This window comes from Castor canadensis, chromosome 11, assembly GCF_047511655.1.
Source record: "Castor canadensis chromosome 11, mCasCan1.hap1v2, whole genome shotgun sequence".
Lineage (NCBI taxonomy): Eukaryota > Metazoa > Chordata > Mammalia > Rodentia > Castoridae > Castor > Castor canadensis.
This window is the reverse complement of record NC_133396.1, coordinates 21,942,663-21,964,678: the sequence shown is the minus strand read 5'-3', so window position 1 is coordinate 21,964,678 and position 22,016 is coordinate 21,942,663. Positions and strand designations below refer to the sequence as shown.

The window sequence follows — 22,016 nt, the reverse complement described above, 5'->3', positions numbered from 1 at the left end:
GAGATAGGGTCTCAAGTTTTTGTCCAGGCCAGCCTGGGACCATGGTCCTCCAGTCCCTCTGAGTAGCTGGGATTGCAGGCATGAATCACCACGTGCTGCTCTGAGTTTCAGAGTTTTTGTCACATAAATCTTTTACATCTTTGGTTAAATTTATTCTGAGGGACTTTGTTCATCTTTATTGCTAGTGTAAATGGGATCTTTCTTTCAGTTTTCTATTGGTGGTACATAGCAAAGCTATTGAGGTGTGTGGGCTGCCAGCTGCATGCAAGATCCTAAGTTAGGTACTATGGAAGAGAAAAAGAACTAGTAACAAAGTAGAATTCCTGTGTTCAGAAAACGTATCTCACTGAGTAGATAAGACTTAAAATAAATAAAAGGAATGGATAAAGATTTGAAGATAGTAGTCATTGTGGTGGATTATCATGACTGCTTTCTTCCAAAACAGATTTTTTACCACAGTAGAGCAAAAAAGGATGATCAAGAAGGCTCCTCAAGGTAAATATAGGTCTGGTAGTCTTTTAATGAGGATCTGAGAACTAGGGCAGAACTTAGAACTCATCTCTCAACTCTAAGGGAGAACTTAGAACTCACTGGTTTAACAGTGAGGAAACTGTCAGAGGTGTGAAGTATACTCATTTCCCATAGGGTTTTGACTGGCTCCGGCAAAAGTAGTTCCCTAGTCAAGGTGGAGGTAGCCAGGACTTTGCCATCACCAGTCCCTCAAGCAAAAAGGGTAAAGAGTAAGAGGTTTTGGCTGTGCCTGCTCCTGCTGGTGGTGGGCATCAGGCCCAGGCAGAGGCCTTCTTGGAGGCTTTGGGGACTGGGTTGGGAAGTCCCAAGATGTTAGGCTACAGGGCTGGTGAATGATGGAATGAGTCCTTCCTGTAAAGGGGTGGGAAAACTTACCTTATTAGTCCTCCATTTTGTCGGAGACAAGGCTCCCTTTGTGAGCCATTCTGTCTTGACCTTGCCTTGGAACATTTTGGGGTTGTTTGTCCCAACTTCTCCATCTCCAGCACAAGATGGCGCCGTCCCTGCTTCTCTTCCGGGAGTTTACCTTGCCGCCGGTGCGAACGGGCACCCTATCAGAAGTCCTATAGCAGAACCAGCCAACCGGCCTGTACCTCGTCATACCCCTCACTCCCTCAGCACATAAATACCCCTGTGTGAACAATAAAATTTTGCAGCTTGATCAGAACTCCTGTCTTGCTGTCATCCTTCGTGTCTCTTGTCCCTTCATTCTTCCCCTTCTAGGTTCGCTACCCACGCTGATGTGTCCTGCAGGACGGGACACCATTTTACCTTCTCATCCCTACTCTCTCTTTTATCCAAACCTCATAGAGTATTAGCTGGGAGAGACCTTAGACAATAGTTTGTCTCTTCCTTTTATAATAAGGACATGGAGAAGGAGACGGGCAAGATCTTGCCCTGAGGTCACATTGCTAGTGAGTATCAGGAAGGTGGCTCCTTTCAAGCCTGACACTTCTCCATTGATTACACTGTGGTTGGGCTGTGATTACATTTTACATCATGAAATAGTACTCACGTGCCATGAAGTGATAAGGTGGCCACTCTGGCTTAGGGATATGTACAGACCTCTCAATGCCACACGTAAGAAAAATATGGCCCAGAAGCTGCTTGACATGGACTCTTCTGATGAGGATGAGATTTTCAATAAAGATGCAGGGTAAATGGCTGAGGGGTGATTTAAATTCCTAGCTTATGTGGGAGTAAGGAAAAGTTGGGACTTTCACGAGTAAAAGCCTTGCATTGCTTTTCTTGTAGGGAGCTCAGGGAAGTCATCGTAGACACTCCTAGAACTTCAAGAGAAAAAAGCTTGAATTATTCTTTCAAGGAGCACTGTGAAGTCATCATAAAAATTTCAGCACAGAGCCCCAAGGGTGAGAAGAGGGAACTGGCTGAGGTGCTCTCCACTCAGCCCGTACAGTGATACCAATCCTGCTTCAGAAACTGGCAAATTTTTGTTTTCTCATACAGCACTGCTTGTCAAATACTTATTGTCATTAAAATTATAAAATTTCTAACCAATTCTATCCATAAAGGAAGCAATTAAATAGTTAAATACTGTATGTGCAAATAACAAGAATACAGGCAGGAAAAGCAGAACTGATGCTGGACTCCTTTGTGGCAGTCACGCTTCTGCAAGAGGCTGTGTAGGCACTGAAGAGAGCTTCCTGCCATATCTCCCCCTGTGTGATCATCCTCTGGGAATCAGAAAACATATCTTCAAGTGGTGCAGATTTTAAAGTCAAATCCCAGTTATTCTTTTCTTTCCACTGGTTCATCAAGAACCAGTCATTTCTTTTTTTTTTTTTCATTTTTCTTTTATTATTCATATGTGCATACAAGGCTTGGTTCATTTCTCCCCCCTGCCCCCACCCCCTCCCTTACCACCCACTCCGCCCCCTCCCTCTCCGCCCCCAATACCCAGCAGAAACTATTTTGCCCTTATTTCTAATTTTGTTGTAGAGAGAGTATAAGCAATAATAAGAAGGAACAAGGGTTTTTGCTGGTTGAGATAAGGATAGCTATACAGGGCATTGACTCACATTGATTTCCTGTGCGTGGGTGTTACCTTCTAGGTTAATTCTTTTTGATCTAACCTTTTCTCTAGTTCCTGGTCCCCTTTTCCTATTGGCCTCAGTTGCTTTAAGGTATCTGCTTTAGTTTCTCTGCGTTAAGGGCAACAAATGCTAGCTAGTTTTTTAGGTGTCTTACCTATCCTCACCCCTTCCTTGTGTGCTCTCGCTTTTATCATGTGCTCATAGTCCAATCCCCTTGTTGTGTTTGCCCTTGATCTAATGTCCGCATATGAGGGAGAACATACGATTTTTGGTCTTTTGGGCCAGGCTAACCTCACTCAGAATGATGTTCTCCAATTCCATCCATTTACCAGGGAATGAAAACATTTCGAAGAACCAGTCATTTCATTAGATCAAGGGCAAACACAACAAGGGGATTGGATTTTGATCACATGATAAAGCGAGAGCACACTTGGGTGTATGAGGATAGGTAAGACACCCAAAAAACTAGATAGCATTTGTTGCCCTCAATGCAGAGAAACTAATGCAGATACTTTAAAGTGACAGAGGCCAATAGGGGAAGGGAACCAGGAACTAGAGAAAAGGTTAGTTCGAGAAGAATTAATTTAGAAGGTAACACACATGCACAGGAAAGCAATGTAAGTCACCTCCCTGTATAGCTATCCTTATCTCAACTAGCAAAAACCCTTGTTCCTTCCTATTATTGCTTATACTCTCTCTTCAACAAAATTAGAGATAAGGGTAAAATAGTTTCTGCCTGGTAGTGAGGGGGTACAAGGGGAGAGGGAGGGGGCAGGGAGGTAAATGAGGGGTGGGAGGAAGGGGGGAGAAATGACCTAAACATTGTATGCACAAGTGAATAAAAGAAAAAAAAAAGAACCAGTCATTTCCAAGGTGTTTGACCTCCTGCCCCCAGGGGACTGTACACCTTCTAGACCTTCTCACTAAGTGTTGGGGTCACTAGAATATCTAGATTAGTGAACCTACTGCACTGTTTGGTCAGGGCTTGTCTTTTTTTCTCATGCCATCAAACTATTACATGAGTATGTGTCCTGTCTTGGAAGGGTTCTACACATTGACAAATGGGTAGAAAATTGACATTAGTTTGTTTTTCTTTAAAAATCTCAACCTTGCTGGCCACTGATAGCTCATGCCTGTAATCCTAGCTACTCAGAAGGAAGAGATCAAGAGAATTCGATTTGAAGCCAGCCCAAGCAAGTACTTTTAGAGACCCTATCTCAAAAAAACCCTTCACACAGAAAAAGAGCTGGTGGGGTGGCTCAAGGTGTAGGCCCCGAGTTTGAACCCCAGTACCGTGCAAATACACACACACACACACACACACACACACACACACACACAAATCGACCCTTGGATAACTAAGGTACCAGAGAGATAGTATAAGAATGTGCAAGGGCAGTAATTTCCCAAGATTGCCCTCCCTAGCCTTTATTTCCAAAAATAAAGGGGTGGGGCTTCTCCATTCACATGGACTCCTCATCCTCTCCTAACCCCACTGAGGATCCCACATGTGCTGCTCAGCTCCTTCCAGCTCTGCCCTGCTCCAAACCATCTGTTTCCTGCCTTGTCCAATGGGCATGCATAGCTACATGATTGCAAGTGGCCATTTGCAAAGGATACAAGGGGTCCTTCACTCCATGCTCAAAAACAGTTACTAAATCACATTTAGAATGTGTTAAACCCATTTGTGAGAAAAAGTAAATCAGAATAAGCAAAAATAATCTACCTATTTGACCACAAGAAGATGCTGGCATTCCAGTAATATGAGATGAAGAATGATGCCAGCCACAAATGGATGAACAGCCTCAGGTCTCCTGGAGGAACAGTGGGGTTTGGTGGTTAGGGTTCCAAGCAGTGAATGGTCTGTCAGTTCTTCATCTTGCAGGCGAGTCAGCTAATTCTGGGCAGGAGACCCCAATACTCTTGATGCTGCCCAAACTTCCTTCCTGAAAATGAAAACCAGTGTTTCTCCTTGTGTGGTGATAAGTAGCCAAAAAAAATATTTACTGAATTTAATGCACAAGACTAAATAGTAATCATAACAGGAAGCAGCAACAACTACCACTTATGATCAGCTTACTGGTGCCAGGCCCTAGGTGAGACATTTCACAGTCTTTCCTCATTCAGCAACTTTTTTGTTTTTTGCATTTTTTTTGTGTGTGTGTGTGACCTCAGGGCTTCATGCTCAAGAAGCAGGGGCTCTACTGCTTGAGCCGCACCTCCAGTCCACTTTGCTCTGGCTATTTTGGATATGGGGTCTCTCAAACTATTTGTCCATGCTGGCTCAATCCATGATCCTCCCAATCTTAGCCTCCCAAGTAGCTAGGATTACAGGCATGAGCCACTGGTGCCTGGATAGAGGTGTTTCCCTAGTAAGAGTGTTAGACAAAAAGACAGGAGCTAAGAAGAAAGCTACTTTGGGCTTCTCAAAGTCTGAACAGGATTCCAAGCAGCTTTATCTTGGCATATTTGCATTACCTTAAATTTGACACAAAAAGTGAAGTTATTTTTTATGTAATGCTAAATCAAATTTGTACAATTAATTGTACTATTAATTAAAACTCACAAGCATTAGATTCTACATTGTCCAGCTGGTCCTAGATGTGGCAGAATTTCTGCCCAAATCCAAATTTTCTGCCTGGCCAGCCTTTGGTCAGCTGTCTGTCCTCAAGCCAGGCACACACCCCTGGCTGTAAACTGGATGAGGATTGGTGTCTTTGGTTGAGTGGCACTGAATATGGCTGTCTCCATCTTACTGATGGGCAAACTATAGCTCAGAAGACCAGCCCTTAACTGAGACCTGAGTGATGGAGGTGGTCACCAGACCAATGCCACGACAAGAAAACTCTCACTGATCCCAGTGAAACCTGTCAGAGAAATGAGACATTTTTAACAAGATGATGAAATGAGGCAAAATATAATTAGGGCAAAAATTCTTCAGACCAGAGATGTGTCATCATTTCAGTGAAGGAAAAGTTAGGTGGCCCAGAAAGAGTCCATAAAAAGATAAAACTTTAGCTGGGTATGGGTTACATGGGAAACGCTGTGCCTGGTGCTGGAGAAAGAATTGACTAGGACAGAGTCCCTTTTCTCAGGGGGCTCCTAGGCTGGGAGGATTTATACACATCTCAATCCACACTGAGAAGATAGTGTATTGGATGAGACTGTGGCTGTGTATCAAGAAGTGGTCCAGCTCTGGAATGAAGCAGTTATAAGAGATGAAGGGAAATGGAATAAAGTTGATTCTTGACAATAAAGGAGATTTCCTTCCTGACAACAGGAAGGACAGGTGTCTAGACATTGGATAGTACAATGACAAGGAAGCACAAATCCTTGAGGTATGCCTGCATGTGGGCAGTCTGATGTTTCAGAGCATGACATGGAAGCGTGCAAGCTGTAAAAGGCATAAATGCTACAGGCTGCATGGGGGCCAGGGACCCTGATCACAAAGGCACAGGAACCAGAGGTTGAGCTACTGATGGGTTACACAGTGAGAAGACATGATCAAGTAGAGGGAGAGGAGGAGATAACCTGGGGTCTGGACTAAGCAGGAATTGGGAGAAAAATGGAGCTCCAGAGAGGAGGTTCGATTCAGCAGGGGTTTTCTAGCTCAATAGGAACAAGAAAGCTCAGTTGGAAAAATTAGGCTAATGAGGTCATCTCTCCACCAAGCAGCAGCCACAAAGGTAGCATAGATGTTCCCTGCTTCCCTAGTCCTATAAACATACAATACATGCCAAGACAGGCTCCTTCCATACACAAACTCCAGCCTTGGTACCCACAGTCCTGCTAAACCTGGCCTCACTTGCTTCTCTGAAAGCTTGGGAGACAGAGTGTACTGTTATCATTCTGCTTGTAAATACCTCTCCCCCAAAAAGCACCCTAATTTACATTTGCAGCATTCAGTGCAGCTGTCCCCTTTGTGTGACAGTGGACAAGGAATTATATGCCCAGGAAAATCCATGAGTAGTTGGCATGGAGAAGAAAGCTAGCCTTGGATAAAAATCCGCAACCATTGCAAGGGCACCACTAATACACCAGCTCAGAGGGTCTCCAGTCTGTCTGACTCAATCCATGCATCAGAGAATCACATACCTAATGCTGGGTACCAGATCACCCCCAGACTGTGACTTAAAATGACAATAAGCTCCTATTCCTCACAGTGTTTGCAAGTCAACAACTGAGGAGTAGCTATAGCAGTTCCAGCTCTGAGTCTCTCATGAGATTCTCAAGACTTTGGTCAAGGCTGTGGCCATCTGAAGGCTTGACTGAGGCTGGAGGATCCACCTCTAAGGTGGCTCATTCCCTCATGCTGGCAAATTGTGCCAGTTGTCAGATGGAAGCTCCAGTCCTTCCTGTATGGCCCTGTCCACATGCTACTTGACTGAATGTCCTCACATCATGATGGCTGGGCTTCCTCCAGAAACAGAAACACTTTTTATTTTAATGACCAAGCCTCAGATAGCACACAGCATCCCTTGTGCCACACGACATGAACAGAAACTAGTCACTAAATCCAACCTACACTCAAGGAGAGAGGATTTAGACTCTGCCTTTTGAAGAAAGAAGACTCAAAGAATTTGTGAACATGCTTTAATACTGCCTGCACTAGGAAAAAATCTTGTTCTCCACTTCTGACATCAAATGGAGGGGGTGTTGTCACACACCAATATTTTACAATTTTTCTGTGGACAACTGCTGAGTATCCTACAAATCGGCTTAATTTTGCTACTAACTGGAGTTAGTGCCAGACTCCTCAGATTAAGAACTCAGTACTACAAGACTGCCACTACTTCAGATACCAATCTCAAGTCCAGGTTGTCACCCATGCTTCTGACTAACCATTGACCTCAGGTTTGATCACTTGACAGAATGACTCCTGGAGTGCAGTACTTCCTACTGTGGATCTAGTACAAAGGGTGTTTTGTTTTATTTATATTTTGTTATTGTACTGGGGATTGTACCCAGGGCCTCATGCTTGCTAGGCAAGTGCTCTATAACTTGATCCATGCCTCCAGCCCAGAAGGGTATTTTAAAGGGTACAATGAACAGCCATATGAAGAGATAGATAGGGTGAGGTCTGGCTGGGAAAGGTTCCCACGGAGCATGGATTTGGGATACACCACCCTCACAGCATGTGACTTTCTGTGTTTATCAGCCCAGAAGCACTCTGAGTCCCATCTACTAGGGATTTTTTAGGGAGGCTGCATCATGCAGACATGATTGACTGTTAATCTCCACCTCCTCATAGCTCCTCAGAGGCTGAATGCTGGGGTTTCAAGTTTTAAACACCCCCTACCTATGTTGTCTATGTTCTACTTATATCTTATAGGAACTACCAAAAAAGGTAATGTAGTCCATAACATAACAAGCTAAATTTTTTTGCATTGGGAACAAATACAGAAATAAGTAAATAATCAAACAAGGCATCCCCAGGCCACGGTGAGCACACTATGCCCTACAGAGGCTGGTCCTGACCTCACGGAGACCCAGGACTCTGCAAGAAAGGCAGAAACTGCAGGCTGTGGAGAGGTTCAAGTCTGCCCTCTTTGCAGGATGGTAGGTATGTTATCTGGCACACAGTAGGTACTCAAGTGCGTAGTTAGGTGCTTTTTTCTCCCGTAAGTGTTTCTCAGAGTCACATCCGGCAGCCAGTCAGCTTCTGGATTTTTGTTTTCTTTTGGTGATGTTGGTTCTAGGAATGGAAACCAGAGTCTTGCATATGCTAGGCAACTGCCTTACCTCTGAGTTCCATCCCCATTGCTTCTTGCTGCTCTTGATGAGGGAGAAGGATTGGCTTTGCTAAAGATGGGTCTGCCCAAGTTCACCCTCTGCTGTACTCCCTGGTGCTGTCCAATTTGACTTGCAAACTCTGCTTCCTGTCAAATTTTCTTATTGTCTCTTACCTGGGTGTGGTGGTGCACAACTGTAATCCCAGCTACTGGAGAGCCTAAAGCAGGAGGCTGGGGAGTTCCAGACAAGCCTGGGCAGCATAGCAACAACCTGTATCTACTCTCCCCAGATGGTCCCTTCTGCATAAACAAAGTAAGGGCTTTTGTCTTCCTGGGGCTGTTCACTTGGAGGAAAACCATAATAGTAGCTACTGTGTGGGGAGACCCTCCATGTGACTGGGCCTCCATGCTGTGGTTCTCAAGATATGTACAAGGGCCCCCATTCCAGAGGAGAGGTGTGGAGAGGGATGGAGCTCATTTGAGGGCACACGGCTGGCAAGTGCTTGGTGACACAGTGCCTTCTCAGCTACCTCTTCTCCATCATCTATCTCAAAAGGCACAAGTGGCTCAAGTGGTAGAGAAAGTTACCTAGTATGAGGCCCTGAGTTCAAACTCTGGTACCACCAAGGGAAAAAACAAACAAACAAATCAAAAGACAGGTGTTCCCCAGCTGATTCTCAGATGCAGCCACATCTGTGAACCATTGTTATAAAAGCCCTAATTCTCAACCCTGACCATACCTCAGAAGCACCTGGAGCATTCTCAAAATGGCAGGGGTTAGGGGTTGAAGAATGTGAAGGGTAGGAAACTGGGCTCTGTGGCTCATGCCTGTAATTCTAGATACTTGGGAGATAGAGATCAGGAAGATCACTGTTCCAGGCCAGCCCAGGCAATAAAAGGTCATCAGACCTCATTTCAATCAATAGAAAGCTGGGCCTGGTCCTGTGCACCTATCATCCCAGTTACCAGGGAAGTATAAATAGAAGGATTTGGTCCAAGCCATCCAGGCATAAATATAAGACCCTATTCAACAAAATCACTGAAGCAAAGAGGACTGGGAGTATGGCTCAAGTGTTAGAGTGTATGCAGAGTAAGCACAAGGCCCTGAGCACAAAAACTAGCACTGTCCCCCCCCCAAAAAAAGTAGGAAGTCAGGAAGGGATGGGAGGGAGAAATAGTGACTCAAAAGGACATGAAGAACTTCTGGGGTTCTGGAAATGTCCTATTTCTTGAGCTGGTTGCCGGCTACTTAGATCATTGTTGTGAAAACCATTGAACTGTATGCACACTTGTGATCTGCATAGTTTTTATATGTAATGTTATTCTACTATTTAATTTTGTGGGGTTTTGAGACAGGGTTTATGTTGCTCAGGTTGTTGAAAATCCCTAGGCTCAAGCTATGCTCCCACCTCAGCCTCCCAAATAGCTAGGACTAGGGTTTGTGCCACTGCAACCAGCTTACATTTTATTAAAGGCAAAGTACAAAAAGGCAGCTGTCAGTAGCTACTTCACCATCTCCTGGGGAAAGGCAGTGTTGTCCTGACTCATCATCCTGAGGACACTTCTCACAGTGTCAAGCAGCCATCAACCTCTGAGCCTGTGCCTGTCTTTAACAATGGAGCCCACCACCCCTGCCTTCTGCTTTGAAGCTCCTCCCTGGACTGGCTGGGTTTAGCTACTGATGCACACTGGGGCAACAGGAGCCAGTGCTCCTAACAGCTCACTGTGTGTGTGGTCTTGGCAAAGACCATGGTACAGACCTTAGCTTTCTGTCTATGATATGAAGCTGGGGCCCCAGGCCTGTGAGGGCCTGTTTAACTCTGGCTTCCTTTTACTTTGTCCACCCACCTGTAGCTTGGGACCCTGTACCCAGAGCCAGTATCAACCTCCCCATGTGTCCACAGAATGTAGAATGGGGAAAAGGGGTATGGTGGGCACCAGCCCAGGACCATGGCTTCTGCAGAACCCAGAACAAGAGGCACCATCTCCCTGGGGCATCTCACCTGGGAGTTCAAACTGCCTAATTCCAGTTGGGCTGGTCCAAAGCCAAGGAGGAGAGAAACCTCAGGGGACCTCACCCACTCATACAGCATGAGCAAAAGTTACCTAGAAACTGGGATGCTTGACCTTGCTCTGATACCTGGGGGCTTCTTACCCATTTTCTCTGCCTGCACCCTAGTCTAGTCAGGACTCCCTAGGGTTGGCCAACTTGTGACATACTCCTGTGAGTGAACACTGTCACTGGATTGCTAAGGGTCACCCACCCCTTAATTCCTTGTCACTGCCCTCTGCCCACTTGTCCTTCAAATACTATCACTGTTAAAGATTCAACCTTAGCACAGAACTTCACACCTTGTAAATGCTGACACAAAGGGCTGAGGGATTGGGAATGGGACCTCTTTCCAGGACCCTCACAAGGGCCCAACTGACTTTTTTCTGAAGTGTTATAAGATTTATCTCCAGAAGGCTAAACTGAAATTACCCACCACCTGCTATCAACTCCGGCCAGTTTAACACATGAACTGAAGAACAGAGAAAGACAGTCTGTTTAAGGAAGTACTATAGAGTCATAGGTAAGTCACACAGTGTCAATCCCTTCTGCTGCCTCCCACCAGCTTTGTGACTTTGGGTGGTTGCTTAATCTGCTGCTAATTTTCTAAGAATGCTGTGAAGGTGAAATGATACCTGCATCCGACACTGTGCGTCCTGCCCCACACTGATGGGGCTCACTCTCCCTTACAAAAATGACCTTTCCAGTGTCCCATTCTTGCAGTCACGTGATAATCTGGTTAGCTAAACCTGTGGTGCTGTAACCTCTGATCCTGAAAATCTGAATTTCAGGCAAGGTGGGGGGTCTTCCAAAGACTCTCTTCTTAGAGAGTCACGAACCTCTCGTGCCACCTCCAACTACTCTATTTCAGCCCTTGGATGACAGATTTGGACTGTGACTGTCACCTTGCTGGAGTCAGGACCCCCTTTTAAAAGACCTGGAAGCACAGGATCTCCTGGTACTGAGGGACCAGCACAGTGGAATCAGGCCCAAAGAGACCATGTGCCAAATCCCAGCTCTGTGGGTCATAAAGGGAGTAACGACCACCTCCCAGGCTAGGGACCATAGAAGAAGGAACACTGTGTTGAAGTCCTGCAAACCCCACCCTCCACTCCCACTTCCTGTACATGGGCCGCTTCTTCCCTCTGGTGGCTGCTGGGTGAATTGCACAGCAAGTATCTTCTTGGTCTGAAGATGGGGAAATGGGAGGAGCTTTTTTCCTACAGATCAAATTGATGCTGCTGGCTCTCAACTATGCCTGACCCCCACCTCCCTTTCCACAAAATATGTTTTGTGTAATGGTAGTAATTATTAATATTTATGCACCTCTCTTTTCTTGGTATTGACATACAATAAACTTCACACAGTCATAGAGTACCAAGAAGATAGTAAATATGACCATCACCTCCCCTCAAGTTTTCTTGTGCCTCTTGGAGACCCCTCCTCCTATTTTTACCTTTTCCTACTTCTCCATTCTCAAGGAACTACTAATCTGCTCTCTGTCATTATAGATCTATTTGCATTTTCTACTTTTCTATAAATTGAATCATAAAGCTTTCCATTACTATAATACATATCTGAAATGATTAGTTTATAAAGAGAAAAGGTTTATTTATATATCTTCTTTTTAAGACAGTGTCTTACTATGTAGCCCAGGATGGCCTGAAACTCACAATCCTCTCGCTTTACTCTGCTGAATGCCAGGATTACAGGCATAAGCCACTGTGCCTAGCAGAAGGTTCTTTTGGCTCACAGTTTTGAAGGTTCCAGTCCATAGTCAGGTAGTTGGCCCTGTTGCTTTTTGGGTCTGTGGTGAGGCAGCACATCACAGCAGGAATGTATGGTGGAGCAGACCTGCTCACCTTTTGGCCAGGGAACAAAAAAGAAAGAAAGACAGGATCTCCAATATCCTAAAAACCTCCCACTAGTCTGTATCCCTTAAAGTTTCCACCACCTCCCAATATCACCAAGCTGGGGACCAAGCCTTTAAGACATGGGTCTTTGAGCAGACAGTTAAGATCCAGACTGTAGCAAGATGCTTCTACACATCTTATCCTATGTCCATGAGAACACACACACACACACACACACACACACACACAGAGCCCAACAGGTTTAATGGAGGCCCTGCTAGGCACTGTTTCAGAGCACAGACAGGGAGCCTATGACAGAAAAATACTTAGATAAAAGACAAATTAATTAGCTCATCAACTCTTTCCTCTCAGCATGCATGCCAAAGATTCAAACACAATGAAGACCTATTTTCTAATAGCACTGAGGGTGCAGTTTCTTCCTGCTTTTGTGTATCTACTCATGGTTCTGGAGGGAATCACAAACTAGTACAGTATTAGCCCTAGGAGTACATGGAAGCTGAGGGAAAGTTTGCAACATTGCACACTTTTTGTACAATTTGTATATATATGTCTAGCCCTCAGACATAACACAATACTGATTCTTTATCCTGGCAAGGAGTGGCCATTGAATGTTAGATTATACGTTTTTATTTGGAAATAAAAACAAAAAATATTTAGTTATGTTTCCAAAAAATTAAAATGAGGTATTTGGATTAAAATCATTTTGAGAAAAAGTTTATATCCATTAATTTCCTATCTATCTGTCTGTGTGGGTGTACGGCACTGGCTATTAAACTTAGGACCTTGCACCTGGGTGCTTCACTACTTGAGCCAGCCCTCACAGATACTTTTTAAATTTTAAAAAGAAAATGAACTTTTTTGAAAACATCTCTGAAAAAGTTAGTAAAATGTTTTACATAAACATATTTTGGTGAAAATACATTAAATTTTTTAGTGTTCTGAATATGATTGTTATAATCCTTCAATGTAATTTTTAAATCTTTTTTTTTGTTAGTGTTTTTGGTGGTGCTGGGGATGGAACTAATGGTCTCTTGCTACGCAAGTGCTCTACTGGTGAAAAATCTCCAGTGCTAAAATCTTGATAATACCAACATAATGATTTTGCTGAAGGGAAGAGAAAATAAATTTCACGGGATACTTTGAACATATATCTTTATTTGATTAATCCTCCCAACATGGTCAGCTCATTGACAAATAAGTCAGACATAAACAATAATAATTAAATTCAAGGTAGGCCTGGTGGTACATGCCTGTAATTCCAGAGCTCAGGGAGCTGAGACAGGAGGATAACGAATTCGAGGCCAGCCTGGGCTACATAGTGAACCCTGTCTCAGAAAAACAAACAAAAAAAAAAGAATTAAATTCAGTCATCTTTGACATTTTGCTGGCATTCTGTCTTATACAAACATAGCTTGTTGAACATTTAAACACGTTAACCTTCTAGAGGGTTTGAGGATAGAAGGTATTTTATTAAACAACTCATTAGTTTGATTTATATCGTTTTAGTATTTAGAAAGATGACCTGGGCCTCTGTTTGCCCTCTTTCCCCAAGTCACACATCAAAATTTACCCATGGGCCCCAGCTTGGATTTTCCAGTACTTTGAATGGATTGGAATCCTTCCAGAACGCAGGTTTGTCGTGACTGCGGGGCTGCAGTTGGATGGCTTTGTGGTTCCCCTCCTAGTATGGACATCATCCCCTTGAGGATTTCCAGCGGCCAGGTTAGCAGCACGTGGTCCTGGGCTATGCAGGCCACCCCGCCTGCACGAGGCTGTAACTCTACAGAGATGAGCTTTTCAGGTCATCTGAGGCACCTGTAGAAATTTGGCCATAAATGGTACCTCATAGAAGAGTACCTCAAGGATGACTTCCTTCCAGTGTCTGCCTCCATCCCTGCTCCTGCTGGGTCCAACCCATGATGCTGTGTGCAGTTGCCCTGCTGGGCAGAGAAGTCAAGAGATGTTGAGAGGCAGACACAAGCACTGCTGCTGAGAGACCCTTGTAACTCAGTCACCCATTCTGTTTCCAAGGTAGAGTGACCCTCTGTGACAAAACTTTTTTTCTCACTTCCTTTTTGTTACAGAACTTTCTCATACCTCTTTGTGACAAATGATATTGAGATGTTGTCACCTTCATGGGCAGGTAACAGGTTGTCACATCATCATTCTACAGATGGGTAACCCAGTGGTGACTAATGGGCAGGTCTCATTTGGTGACATGTGACAGAAACTGAACTCAAATTTTATGCCAGAAAGGCCATTTAGTGAGTCTCAGAGCTGCAGGAAGGAAAAGGTGTAGGAGTCCTAGAGAGGGCGGACAGGGTCTGGAACCCAGGCAAGCTTCTACTCATTCTTCATGGAGCAGCCACTCCCATGTGCTGTGTCAACTGCTCATGAGGATGGGACACAGACATCCCATGTCATCCGAGGCAGAGCCATGTGACTCACAACTCCCACCAAAACCCTATGGGGAAGGAGTTTCCCCAAGGTGGTCCTGTTCCCAGAGAGAAAGGAGGTGGCAGGCAGAACCTGATCCTGCCCAGTGTTCTCTTTTACACTTGTCACCTCACCTTCCAGGCCCATCTGCTGTTTCTGCCTGAAGCTTGATCAGTTTGCATGGTTTGAACCAGTGTATTTCTAGGAGAGTGATGATGTTACAGAACAGAGGTTCCAGAAGGCTTTGGTGGCCCACACTTCTGCCTTCTTCAGAAAAAAGAGAGTGGTTACTTAAGCAGATTTGGAGTGTAGCTGTTGAGGAAAAGGTTACCTGACTCTACAGATCCTCGCAGAAGGCCAGGCTGGCTAGGCCCAGAGAGAGATTGGAAAGAGATAAGTCTCAGAAGAGGGTGGGATCACATGCTGGGGCCACTGTCTTATCTGAGGGGGACCCAGAGGGGCTCTGTGGGCAGAGTCAGTGCTGCCTACTTCCCGAGGCTCCAAGAACCTCCTGAGCAAGAATGGGGAGGTTGCCAGAGGCATCTACACACTAAACAGCTATTTGCTGTTTGCCTAAAATTCTAATTCAACTGGGAATCATGTCATTTTATTTGCTAAATGTGTCACATCTTAGGTGGGAGGCAGAGAGCAATAAAAGAATGTCCCCCAGTTGAGAAGACAAGAGACCAGCAAGGAAGCAAGCCTGCCAGTGAGGCCATCTTGGCCCTTCCAGAAGCTGCTCCACACCTGTGGGTGGCAGGGGAACCCAGGCCTTATCCCTCAGCACCACACACCTGGTTTAAGGGGAAAGACACATACCCTGTGACAGAAACAGTCCCAGTTTCTGTTTTCATTGCATTGGCCATTTTGAAGAACATAGACTGTTATTTTATAGATGCTCCTTCTGTTTGACTTTGTTTCTTCTGGATTAGACACAGGCTAATGTCACACATAAGGAATGCTGTTGCCCTTCTCAGGGTATCATGTCTAGAGCTGCACAATGTCCCTTTGTCCCTCACTGACAATGTTATTTCTAATTGCAAGGTCAAAACACAGTCTGGTTTTCCATGGTATAGCTACCGTTTTCCTCAGGGAACAACTAAGCAACTGTAGGAGACTCTAAGACCAAGTACACATCCAGTTCTTCATCCACCAGCTCGACTGCCCCAGTGAGGATTCTCACTCACACCAGTTTAGGATGCTTACACAATGTTAATGGGTGCAGGGTTTAATTTGGGTTGCTGAGAATGTTCTAAAATTGACTTCCTGCACAATTCTTCAAATAAAAACTATTAACTATTAACAATTTAAATAAGCTAATGTGAATTATATATTGTGCATTAGATCTCAATACAGCTGATAGGAAAAAGTATTTTTTCACATTTAGCCATCTAATGCCCTCTTGAGCAGCTCTTATGTCCATATGACAAGGCCCAATCCATACTTTGAGCACTTCCTTAATTTCTGCTACAAGAAGATAACCCAGAATTATTTCCTACCTGTTCCTCCTCTTGCCCAGGAATCATCCATATTCCCAAGAGTCCTGATTCCATTTTGTGGGGAATGTGAAACCAAGATATGTGCATTTATGATTTCATTTAATCTTTTTATCACCCCATTAGGAAGTCATTACCATATCTTCATTGTACAGACAATGCCCAGAAAGTTTTAGTATGCTCTCCACGGTTACATCATAGTCCAGCCTTTGAGAGCAGGCAGTGTGAATCTGGAGCCATGGATCTAAACACACTTGTGCACAAACACACACACACACACACAATGTGACAGTGACACTGAAGGTTATTTCTACACCTGGATCACTCTTGCTTTCTGATATGCACCTTTGAATGGAAAAAAATGAGAGAACCTACCACCAGCCCACTAAAGCAAGGTATGTGACTTACAGAAGGTCATGTGTCATGCATCTGGGGTGAGACTGGGGGAGATCAGCACCCAGTGTCTAGCCCATCTAAAAGCACTTGTTCAAATATATATGTACAAATGTCATTGAGGCAGTTGTCACTAATCTGTCTCCCAACCTTACTCTCCAACCCAATATCCCAGTGCTATCTGTATCTGGGCCAATTACAAATGAACCCACATGAGAACCAGATTAGCCTTGGTTTTTAACTATTGAAGCGGGGAAATGGGTATATAGAAGTTCATGAGAGTACTTTCTTCTATTTGTAAATGTTAATTTTTTGTGATCAGAAGTATTAATAAAATAATAAATGAGAGGAAAGACACAGGACTCCTCCAGGTGATAAGTGAGAGAGGACATTTGGCTGCTCTCTACAGATCCCCCGGGCTTTCAGAGAAGACCAGCAGAAAATCTGTGAGACAGAACCCGCAGGCCATGCTGGGCATCCTCTCCCCTCTGAGGATGAACACAGCATTGCTCTTCTCTGTGGCCAGCTGCCTCCTTGTTGTAAATGGGGACATGACCATCACTCGCTATGAATTGGCCAAGATACTTCACCAGGAAGATTTGGATGGAAGGCTACTCCCTGAATGACTGTGAGTGCCATTTCCTCTGTCCCTCCCCCTTCTCCTCCTTTCCTACTCATGCCCAGGCCCCTCCTTTCTCACCCATTCCTCTTACAAAGCCAAGTTCAAAAGAATACCTACCCCAAGAAACCTTTCCCACAGTCAGTAGTCATCCAACAATTATTAACTACACGCTTATAATGCGCCAAGAATTGTTTTAGCCTCTGAGGATGTAGTTCCTTTGTAATAGTGTTCATATCAAGGGGAGAGGGCAGCAGCAGCACCACCACACACACACACACACACACACACACACACACACACACACAACCACACACACACACACACAACCACACAAATATATAAAGTACTTCCTGGTGGAAAAAAATGCATGAAGAAGAAGGAATCAGGGGTAGTGACAGGTGACACTGTCCTAGATGGGGATGTCATCTAGACATTGAACAGTGCTGAATGAAATAAGCAACCTGGTCACCCAAAGGTCTGGAGGAAGAACATTCCAAGCTGAGGGAACAGCCAGTGCACAGCCTTTATCCTCCTGCATGGAAGGGAGCTCTCCCTTTGGCCTGGAATCATGCACACCTGTCTTGAGACACCTTCTCCCTTTATCCTGTATTGCGATTTTCTATATACATATCCTCGTTCTTGTCCTACAGACTTTGAAGTGACAGCTGTATTTGACCCAGTTGAAAGTCCCTTAATGGGTTTTGCATAGGTCCTGACACAGAATAGGTGCTCAGTAAGTGCAGAAATCATGGATGGACAGATGGAAGTTGCTTGAGTGGATGGGGCAGATGGTCTGAATGACACCAGGAGAAGCCAATGCGTGTTTCTAGCTCAATGGCCCTATCAAGCCTCTTGAGCCTTGTTCCCCCCTTCAGATTCCTTCCCTCCCTTTCTCTCTCATCTCCTTTCCCACTCAACTTGGTCCTTCCTAAATCCTGACCTTCTACTTCTTCTCTAAGGGCCATGCCTGGCTTTTGTGGAAAGCAACTTCAACTTATCAACGGTACATGAAAACGCAGATGGCGGCTTTGATTATGGCTTCTTCCAGATCAACAGGCATTACTGGTGTAACGACTACCAGAGTCACTCGGAAAACTTCTGCCACATGGACTGTCGAGGTTTGGCTAAGGTACCAGGGTGGGAGAGGTGGGAGAGGACACCAGGCTCTTCTTACATGATGTCACTTCCAACCCACATCCTGGGCATTCCCTCCTGGAGCTGTTCAAAGAGTCAGGGATTCCCTTGACTGAACAGAGACTTGTCCTGGTGGCTCTAATGTCCATTCAAGTCAGGAGTTACTGCAGATATTTTGAGAAGATGAGCAAACTGAGGTTCAAAGAGAACTGAGCCAGGCATGTGTTTGATGTCTATAGTACCATACCCTTGTGAGGCTAAAGCAGGAGGATTGCCTGATTCCAGTAGTTCAAGGCCAGCACTGGAAACACCACAACAAGGCCCAGTACCAAAGAGAGAGAAATAGTTGTGGAGGGAAGGAAAGGGAGAGAGACGGAGGGAGGGAGGGAGGGGGCTGAGAGAGAGAGAGAGAGAGAGAGAGAGAGAGAGAAACTAATACCAAATGTACTTTGTAGCCTTGAAAATTCAGATCTAACTATTCAGTAGTACTCAGGCTAATGGTCTGACCTAAGGCCATGTATGAATTCCTGACCTCAGAGCTGATCCAGGAAACTTGACAGGACCTGTGACTCTGCCCTTTAGCTCCTCTTTCTTACTCTGACTAATGTACCTGGTTTCTCACTTAAAGAGCTCCCCTCATTAGGCAGGACCCTACCTTGGCTTCTGGGCTAGCTGTTTTGGCATTTCCTCTCCCTAGAATCCCTGAAAACTTTGCGTGAACCACCATCTACCCTGGCCTGGAAGAATAGTTGTGGTCAGGCCCAAATCTCAGTGGTCCTGCCTCCACCCTGGCCACCCCCAGTCTCCAGCAGCCACTATCAGTGTCTAAATGGTCCCCTGGGAGGGAGGCCTTGTTTATGTGGAAGTGCTCAGGCCCTAGGTAGCAGGTCGTGTGCAGATAGAGCCAGGGTCTTCCTTGTCTTTGGCATCATCCTCTCTATGTCACAGGTGCTCTCCTTCCTCCCTTTCAGATGTACTGGACCCCAGGCTTATCTCGGCCATCAAATGCACAAAGAAGATTGTGACTGGATTAGGGGGAATGAAGAACTGATGAGGAGGACACAGTGGGACTAAGGAAACTGTGACAGAGAAAAGGACAGTAGGCAGGGCCTCATGGATACATCCTTGTAGCAGTCTAGAAGAATGCGGGTTAGTGGAAAGACTTGGAACTGAGTTAGAAGGCCTGGTTTTGGTTCTTTCTCTGACATTGTATTGAACAAAACACTTTTGGTTGCAGTAAAAGAAAACAACTTGATCTGGCTGAGGAAAATTTATTTTAGTGGAGGACGAGGCTTTTCACTCAGCCCACTGAGTTCTTGCAGCTAGGCCTCAGCAAGAGCACGGAACCAGGCTAGAAATTTGTAGAAGCTTTCCATGGCAGGTTCCTGTTTCAGTTGGTGCCACTCTGGTCTCTGCAGACTGGCTTCCTCTGCTCCCCAGTTCACAAAAAGATTGGAAATTTTTATAATGAATAGTATTTTTTAAAATAGTGGATTTTGGGGCAGGTACAGTAGTGCATGCCTGCAATTCCAGTTACTTGGGAAAGAGATAGGAAGATTGCAGTTTCAGGCCAGCCTGGACAAAAAAAATTAGTGTAACTCTATCTCAAAAAATAAGCCAGGTATGGTGGTGCATGCCTCTGGTCTCAGCTATGTGAGAGATGGAGACTGGGGACTCAGTTTGAGGCCATCTAGGCAAAAAGTTAGAGACCCTATCTCAACAAACAAGCTGGGTGTGGTGGTTCACACCTGTGTTCCCAGCTACTTGGGAGGTGGAGGTAGGAGGATTGCAGTTTGGAGCTGGCACTGGGCAAACTCACGAAACCCTTTCTGAAAGGTAAACTAAAGCAAAAGGGGCAGAGGGAGTAGCTCAAGTGGTAGAGTGCTTCTCTAGCAAGTGTGAGACCCTGAGTTCAAACCCCAGCACTGCCAAAAAGAAAAAGTGGCTCTTTCGTGGACTTCAGGTTTTGGTGCCAGACCCAATATGGTCACAAGTAGCTGTGCCCTGAAAACCAACAGCTCAAGGACACTGCACTTCATGTTGTCCCTGACCGCTTCACCCCACCCGTTCAAATGTTCGGGGTGGATTTGGGGTCTTGCGTGGTGAACTGTGAGTTCTTTAAAGGCTGGAGGGTCCCTGCTTCTTCTTGGGAGTTGAGGCAAATCACTCCCTTCTTTGGAGCTCCTCTGCTCCATGTGCTTCCTGCACATGGTGACTGCAAGGACAGAAAGCAAATTATTGGATCAACAAATGGGAGAATGCTAGGTAAGACAGGGTGCTTCCAAACTGGGGACACCTCCACCCCAGGACATTTGGCAACAGCTGGAGATTTTGGCTGCCACACGGAGGATGGGTATGCTACTGGCATCTGTAAGCAGAGGCCAGGGAAGCCGTTAAACAGTCTGCCTTACATAGGGCAGTGTGCCAGCAGAGAGTTTTCAGCACCAATTTGTTAATAGTGCTGAGATTGAATTCTGGGTTATTTTAGTGGGGCTGGAGGATTGTAAGGACATTTGAGCCCTATCCTACCCAGGATCTCCATTCCTCAGAGCAAGGAGATGCTGTTCGGTTAAATCAAAATGCACATGGGGTCTGTGATACATTCATTCTCCTCCTTGGCCCAACCCAAAGCCATGGTCGCCAGGTCTGCAAGGAAAGGCAGAGGGCTGTGTCTTAGCAGTGCTCTTTGTGGTTGGTGAGGTGTTGGAGGCAGCGGGAGCCAAGTGAATGTTGGAGGAAGTGGGGTTGGATCCTGGAGATGAGACATGCCGGCCTCTGGATTCCACTTTCCTGGTGTCTGTCACTGGGACTTTCACTGGGGTTTAGGCAAAAGGCAGTGCTGTCCACTGTGGAGTGCACTATCTGTTCATGGAACAAAGTAGAACACTGTAAAAGCAGCGATGGATGAAAAAGCAAGAAAGAGAAGCACACATATAGTATCATTTATTTAAATTAAAATACACATGCAAAAAGCCGATATACATTTTAAGGAGCACAAACATTTTGAAATGGTTGCTCATGGTGTGTGTGTGTGTGTGTGTGTGTGTGTGTGTGTGTGTGTGCGCGCGTGTGCATGCGCGCAAATGAACGAACGAATGAATGAAAAGCCAAGAGCCAGGTCTTGTGGGGATCAGTGAAGCTGCGGAGGATAAAAAGCAGCCCAGGGTAACAGGTGACAGATAGAAGGTGCTAAATAGATGGTAGCGATTACCAAAATAACATGAGTCCTGACTTAGCTATTACGACTAGGACAGCAGGGTATATGAAAGTACATTCTACAGTTCCTTTTTTCTCATCTCTTTCCTCTTCCTCTAATCCTGGAAAGAGTCCAATATTGAATTTCTCTTTTTTATTGAGACAGGGTCTCTTGACGTAGCCCAGGCTGGCCTTGAGCTCATGATCCTCTTGCCTCAGCCTTCCATGCACTCCCATGCTCCACTCCCACCACTGAGTCTTTAAGGACACACTGAGGAAGAATATGGAGCAACTTCCTCAGGAATCAGTTGGGAAGGAGTCCTTGGAAGAGGCTAACAAAAGCAGCCAATCCATGGGGAACTTTCTCATGCTTGGGAAGGAAATAAGAGAGGAAGAAACCAGAGTCCCATTGGGGCCAATGTGGGGAGGGACCGAAGGTGTTCCTGAGGATGGTAGGCATCAGGTACTGAGATCCCACCTTTGTGAGGCCCCTGGCACC

The 22,016-nt window shown here is 45.3% G+C and overlaps 1 pseudogene; it reads left to right on the top strand.

Annotated features, from left to right (window-relative positions):
- The first annotated feature begins 17,004 nt into the window (after positions 1-17,004).
- Positions 17,005-19,553, top strand: LOC109687322 (lysozyme-like protein 6; annotated as a pseudogene).
- Positions 19,554-22,016: the final 2,463 nt, after the last annotated feature.